Source organism: Sebastes umbrosus, chromosome 2 (assembly GCF_015220745.1).
Source record: "Sebastes umbrosus isolate fSebUmb1 chromosome 2, fSebUmb1.pri, whole genome shotgun sequence".
Classification (NCBI taxonomy): domain Eukaryota; kingdom Metazoa; phylum Chordata; class Actinopteri; order Perciformes; family Sebastidae; genus Sebastes; species Sebastes umbrosus.
In genome coordinates this window covers 31155438-31161409 of record NC_051270.1, presented here as the reverse complement: position 1 = coordinate 31161409, position 5972 = coordinate 31155438, and the positions used below count along the sequence as shown (strand labels likewise).

Genomic DNA, 5972 nt, shown 5'->3' with positions numbered 1-5972 from the left:
CACTTGTGATCCGATCACTCAGGACGCATGTTAATACCAGGTCTGAACAGAGCCTGTGTCGCCTCACTGTTTTGACCGATGCTTGCAAGCTCAACGTAGCGCGAGCACAAGCTCGAGCAACAGGACGCTGACGGCCACAGGTGTCAATGTTAACGAGCTATTTCTGATTCTTGATGAATATGTACAACGTATTCAATCTGTACATTTTTCCTCAGCGAGCCGCAGAGCAGAGTTTAATGATCGGCTTCAGAAATACATCATGAATGACTTGAATTTAATTAAAACGAGGTCTGAACTCTTGACTTCCAGAGGAGCAGCGGACGGCCAGCGCGCCGTGATACCTTATACATGTCGGCTCCCTCATTTGTTTGCTATTCAACGGCGGAGGTGAAAATATTGAAAGTTATCTCAAGAGTGAGTTATTATTGCAGCATGGGTTCAGGCAGGTCCTCAGAGCCAAAACAACAGTGTTGGCTGGAACGTCCTTTGAAAACAAACCTGAACTCGCTCTGGCACAGGGCGTTTATTTATCCCACAGATACAGGCTCCGCTGCTCCGGGCTGCCTGACACAGCCATGCTCCATATTTCATATATTCACTATGGATAACAACACTGACTCTGACAAGTCCTACTCACACTGAAGTATGTCAAGATGTGTCTGTATACGCGTGTGTGCGAGAGTGTGCATGTACTGTACGTGTGTGATAAATGTTAAATCTGTGACAGAGCAGATCTGCCTACAGCACTCCTTGAGAAGCTGCTACTTTGTTCAATGATTGAACTGTCTGTTTTTCCATATCTGTATCTATCTGTCTCGGTCTCACCCTCTTCCTCGTCCTTATCCTTCGCAGTGGGGTTTGACTTTCTTCTTTTGTCGCCCTCCCCCTTGTTTGTCTGAGACGCTCAGATAGTAAATAAGAAGTACACTGTACCTGCTCAGACGTATTGATCACACACACATCAGTCAGAGGGCAAAAATAGATTGTGATTGATGGTGACTAAAGGACTGGATGCGTTTGATAGACTATGTGAGTGTCTGTGTGTGTGTTTCTGTGACGCGTGCACGCTTCCCCACTGGGCCCAATACGTTCTCCGGGATATTTACACCCTGATGTTGACTGATAACATAATTAAGGTCGCGTAGTGATCTGTGGCGGCTGCGTTCCCACTACACACGGCACCAAACTCGGTCAGTAAATAAAGCCCTGACCCAGGAGGCGATGCTGTGACACAACATATATTCAGCAGAGTTACACTCCCTCACACCCACACACACACACACACACACAAATAAATGAGGAATTCTACAGTCATGTCACAGAGCAGAGAGGTAGCTGTTAGCGGGCGCAATGTTGTTCTGGTGAGAGTACATTGGTGCTACTGTGTGATAAATCACAGCTGATAAAGACTGTTTATTTAACATTGCTCATCCTTGTTATAGCAGGAAGAGTTTTTTTTTCATTAGGCCGAAAAAGTCACAGTTTTATCAACATAGACTGTATATAAGAAGTGGACTTAGCATTTTGGTCATCGCCATCTTAGTTTTTGGTTGTCGCCACCTTGGTTATTTGCAACCAGAAGTGACACAAGAGGGTGGAGCTAAGTACAACCGAATGCTGAATGAGACATTTTTAGGTGACCAAAAAGGTTATAATTAACTTTCATGAACTGAAAACACAAGTGTGAAAGTAGAAGTTAAAGTTGTAAGACTCCCAGGCAGCCACGCCCTAAAGCATCCCCTGCTTTATGGTCTATTTAATTCTAAATGGGACCATAATTTACTAAATAAACATCATGCTGTATTGAAGAAGACTTGAAACTAGAGATTGAGACCATAAACTTTACAATGCTTACTGAGGTAGTAGTAGAAGTAGGGTCATTTTCTCATAGACTTCTATACAATCAGACTTCTTTTTGCAACCTGCTGGCTGTTAGAGAGAATGCAAGTTTAAAGCACTTCAGCATTGGCTTCATTGGTTGCCCACTGTTTACTTTATGACAGATGATAAATTATTCCCTCACGTACATTTCAGCCACATTAGCAATACAGCAGTCCGCTTTATCTCATCAAGCTCTCCATTAATAGTTTCACTTAATGATTAATGCTTTGAGGGACGTAAACAGGAAGTATAATGTTGCAATGGCATCATTAAAAGTTTGCCGAATTAACTATCACCAGTTGTTGTATGCCGTGTACACATGGATGTACAGACAACTATCTTCAGTATTACTTTGATACTGAAGAAAACTTAAAAAAGGTGGTGATTCTCAGGCAAGTTCTGATGTCATAAGGAGCATTTCTTTTAGATTCATTCACGATTTGACTGAGTTATGACCCTGAGAAGGAGTGGGATTTTGATTTTCAGCGTCAATTTATGCAATGGACTGTTTTGTCCTTGGTTTTAACATCATAAAACTCATCTTTATATCCAGGAACAATACAATAGCATCTCCTATTTTGTTTTCTTCTGTCCTGTGTCTCCTTAGTCTGCGTCTTTCACGATCTCTACCGTTGTATCTTTCTACTCAGCCTTGTGACGTCACAGGCTTGGGTACTGCAACATGGCGGCGCTCTTGCAACGAAAGATAAAACATAGCTTCTTTTTTTTTTCTAAAATGCTGACATTTGTCATGTTTGTTATGTAATAGTTAATTAGAGTGGAAATCCATTTAGTAAACCAGCTCATCTTGGTTGACTGCTTCATTTCCACTTTACCTTGTGTCAATATCAGTGAGTATTTGCATGCTCTTTAACTACTTTTCCTTTTTCTGTCTTTGGCTCTTTATTGCGTGTCATTTGTGAATTCATGTGTCAGTCTTTCTGTGTGTGTGGTTTCTCTTGAGACAGAAGATCATCCCTCTTCACATGTTACAGACTGACAGTTCCCTTCACTGGAATGTTAATAGCACAGGTCACTGCAGCTAATTGGGCTCTGTGTGTGTGTCAGACTGTATAAATAAGTGAAGACATCTAAACTTGGTTAACTGACGTAGAGTCTGAATTCACTCAACTTAAATGAGCTGCTTTTGAACTAAGACAGAGAAATATTCGCACTGACCATGTCTGCATCTCAATCAACAGATCAAAACACCATTCTATCATGCAAATGTATGTTTTATAGTGAAGCATATCTTTCCTTTAGAACAGCCTCTTTATGTACATTTCAACCGCCAACCTCTTTATGGTGTACTTACCATTAATCCACATCTATATCTTCAAAGAGGAACAAAGAGACCCTTCATCACATGATCAAGACTGACCAGCCAACTGCTTTCAGACTTGTGAGAGGATTAAAGACACTTTCAAACTCAAAACAAAACCTCCACATCTCCGCTATAGCTGACAGACAAGTAGGATGGGAGCGTGGGCCGAGCTCTGTGAAGAACTCTTGGCTGAGGATGCAAAGGGAAACTAGGCCAGAGAGGCCAGAGGGGTTGTGTGGTCCACTCTCCTTTGTTAACTCAAAGTGATGTTTTTTGCTTATGTGGGCAGTGACATGTCCAGAATGGATTTGTCTGCTTTCCACAAAGGTGTGGATACATAATGGGGTGCCACATAGTGCTGTTGTTACAGTTGTACTCACTGAAAGATGAGCTTTAGCTTACAAAAGCCTTCAAAGGAGAAAGGATTCAAAGCATATCAACAGAAAGGCGGATAAAACTGACAAAAACTGTTTACATGTAAAAAATGCCACAAAAGGATTTTCAGGTCATTTTCATAAATATCTCTCTCTTCTCTTTTGAGTGGCAAACAACAAAGAGAGTAAAGAGAGGGACAGACACAACCAATTCTGCTGAGTTTTAGCAGGTTTCTGTTTCTGTTTTTAGACAAATGAATGAGTATAAAGTAGTGATTCTAATTAGCATGGATATTACCTGTTAATTAGTTGTAACTGAGGTGTCACATAGAGTTTTGGAGGTGGCAGAAAGGTTTGTTCTTACAGTTACTACCACATAGCTGTTCTCGTACACCATTAGTAGCTACACCTTCAAAAATAACTGTAATTTATATCCCACAAAATCAATTTGTATGTAATCCACGTAATTGTGAACCATGAAGTATAAAGAGCGACAAACACCGCGTCGGGAGGAGAAAAGGGGTGGATGGGTGGGTCAGAAAACATTGGACTTTTGCCCATGAGACAGCTGTTAGTATCCCGTGTGAGTCACCTAAGTTCCGTATTTAAGTTATGTCACTTCCGTATTTTAACCCAAACGCGGACTTATTTGTCACGTTACTTCCGTACTTAAGTAACACCACGTCCAAGATTTTTACCTAAACCTAACCAAGTAGTTTTGTCGCCCAAAGCAATCCAAGTTGCTTCCTTTATTGCAAAAACTTGCTGCATGATGACCTATCATAACCTTAACCACTCAAGGTCTTTTGCAATTTGCGCATTACCTTCTAGACACGACCTCTGAGGCCTTTAGAATGTTGAGTGAATCCCTCTGCTGTTGAAGCAAATGGGGACGATGTTGTTGATTGTCATCTTCTGTAACCAATCAGATTTTGAGTTTGCCACGTTGGGCGTTTTCGTTGACACGCCGGAGCCTTCTAGCTTGCCTAACCGCCTACGTCAGCATTTTTCGTGTGTCGTGATCCAAGCGGATTCGAGGCGATCTGGATCTGAGGGCCAGTTAGCAACTGACTGAAGTATAACTAGCTAGCTAGCACATAACATAGCATTAATCCAAGTTCAAGTTTTGAGATTTATTTAATTTTAATTTGTGACGTTTAGATTTTTAGATGTAGTGCTTTAGTGTCTGTTTAGACTTTTACTTATCTCTGTTGTTTTTAATTCACAGGTTTGGTGGCAGATTTCCTGGCAAAAGAAAGGAGGATGGACTTTGTCTTGAAATGATGAGCAGCTTTGGTAAGTTGATTGAATTTTGATGTATCTTAATTAGCTATTGAATATTGCTTGCTTTAGATCGTTGCTGTGGCAGTGGCCTGGCTGTGCCTTTGAGTGTGCATTTTTGCACCGCCGCTGTTGCCTGTTGAATCATGAATGGGTTATTTGTGTTGTACATCATTTTTGCTTGCATGGTGGTCATACATGATAGGGCTCTGATATTTAGCACTATTAGAGCGCTAAATATTTGCAAAGAAACAGCGGTTGTGAGTGCGGCGCACACACAACAAGCCCACATCTCACTCATGCTGACACAACAGCTTGTCACTCTCTGAATGAGCTGCATTCATATTGTAATACACAGCCATGTTATTGACGTTTTTGATTGAATGTCTGTGCGGCTTTGTGTGTGGCAAGCAGGAGAGCAGTTTTTTGGCAGCAGTGAAACTGTTATTTTTGAAAGGCTTTGCGCCAACAAATATGGATTGAAGCAGAATGTATTGTTGGATAAAAACATGTTGTGAATTTTGGAAATGATAACATCTATCTCTTTCAAGAAAGTTTGTCTTTTGGTCTGAAGACAGAACATAATGTGCTGCAGGGATGAGGTATTTTTGGTAGGCCATCCAGGAAGTTAGAATCGCTCAGGTTCCCTCGACAAAAACCCAATGGTATGTTTTCATTGGGTTTTGGATTATTGCAGAAAATAAACTCTGTGGCAAACAAATGTTTATGTAAACAGCTAACGTTAGGCTATAAACGAACTACACCACGTTCACATGAGCACGAGTTTACACAACGAGGCCGTAAAGGCAGACGAGTCATGTGATGACGTTTAGTGGTCTCATTTAGCCACTTATTAGCAACCGCCTTTTTTAAGACACGTAAAAGCTTAAAAATTCACAAGCGCTATATTTATGGATTGTATTTTATATATCGTAGAACAAAACGTTAAAATCTCTTCAGCTTGTGTTAACCACAGACCTTATTTCAGGCATCTAACTAGAAACCCATTCAAAAAACGCATTGACTTCCAGACAAGGGAACCGAAAGTGCTAAAAAGCTAAAATGCAAACTCATTTCTGGTTTTTAGGACTCATTCCTGTAACACTCAATTA

At 40.9% G+C, this 5972-nt stretch overlaps 1 long non-coding RNA gene across 1 annotated transcript; it reads left to right on the top strand.

Moving 5' to 3' along the window:
* Positions 1-1858: 1858 nt before the first annotated feature.
* LOC119482397 lies at positions 1859-5767 on the top strand. Its single transcript, XR_005205418.1, has 3 exons — positions 1859-1871; positions 5116-5117; positions 5597-5767. It is a non-coding gene; the product is annotated as an uncharacterized LOC119482397 (long non-coding RNA).
* Positions 5768-5972: the final 205 nt, after the last annotated feature.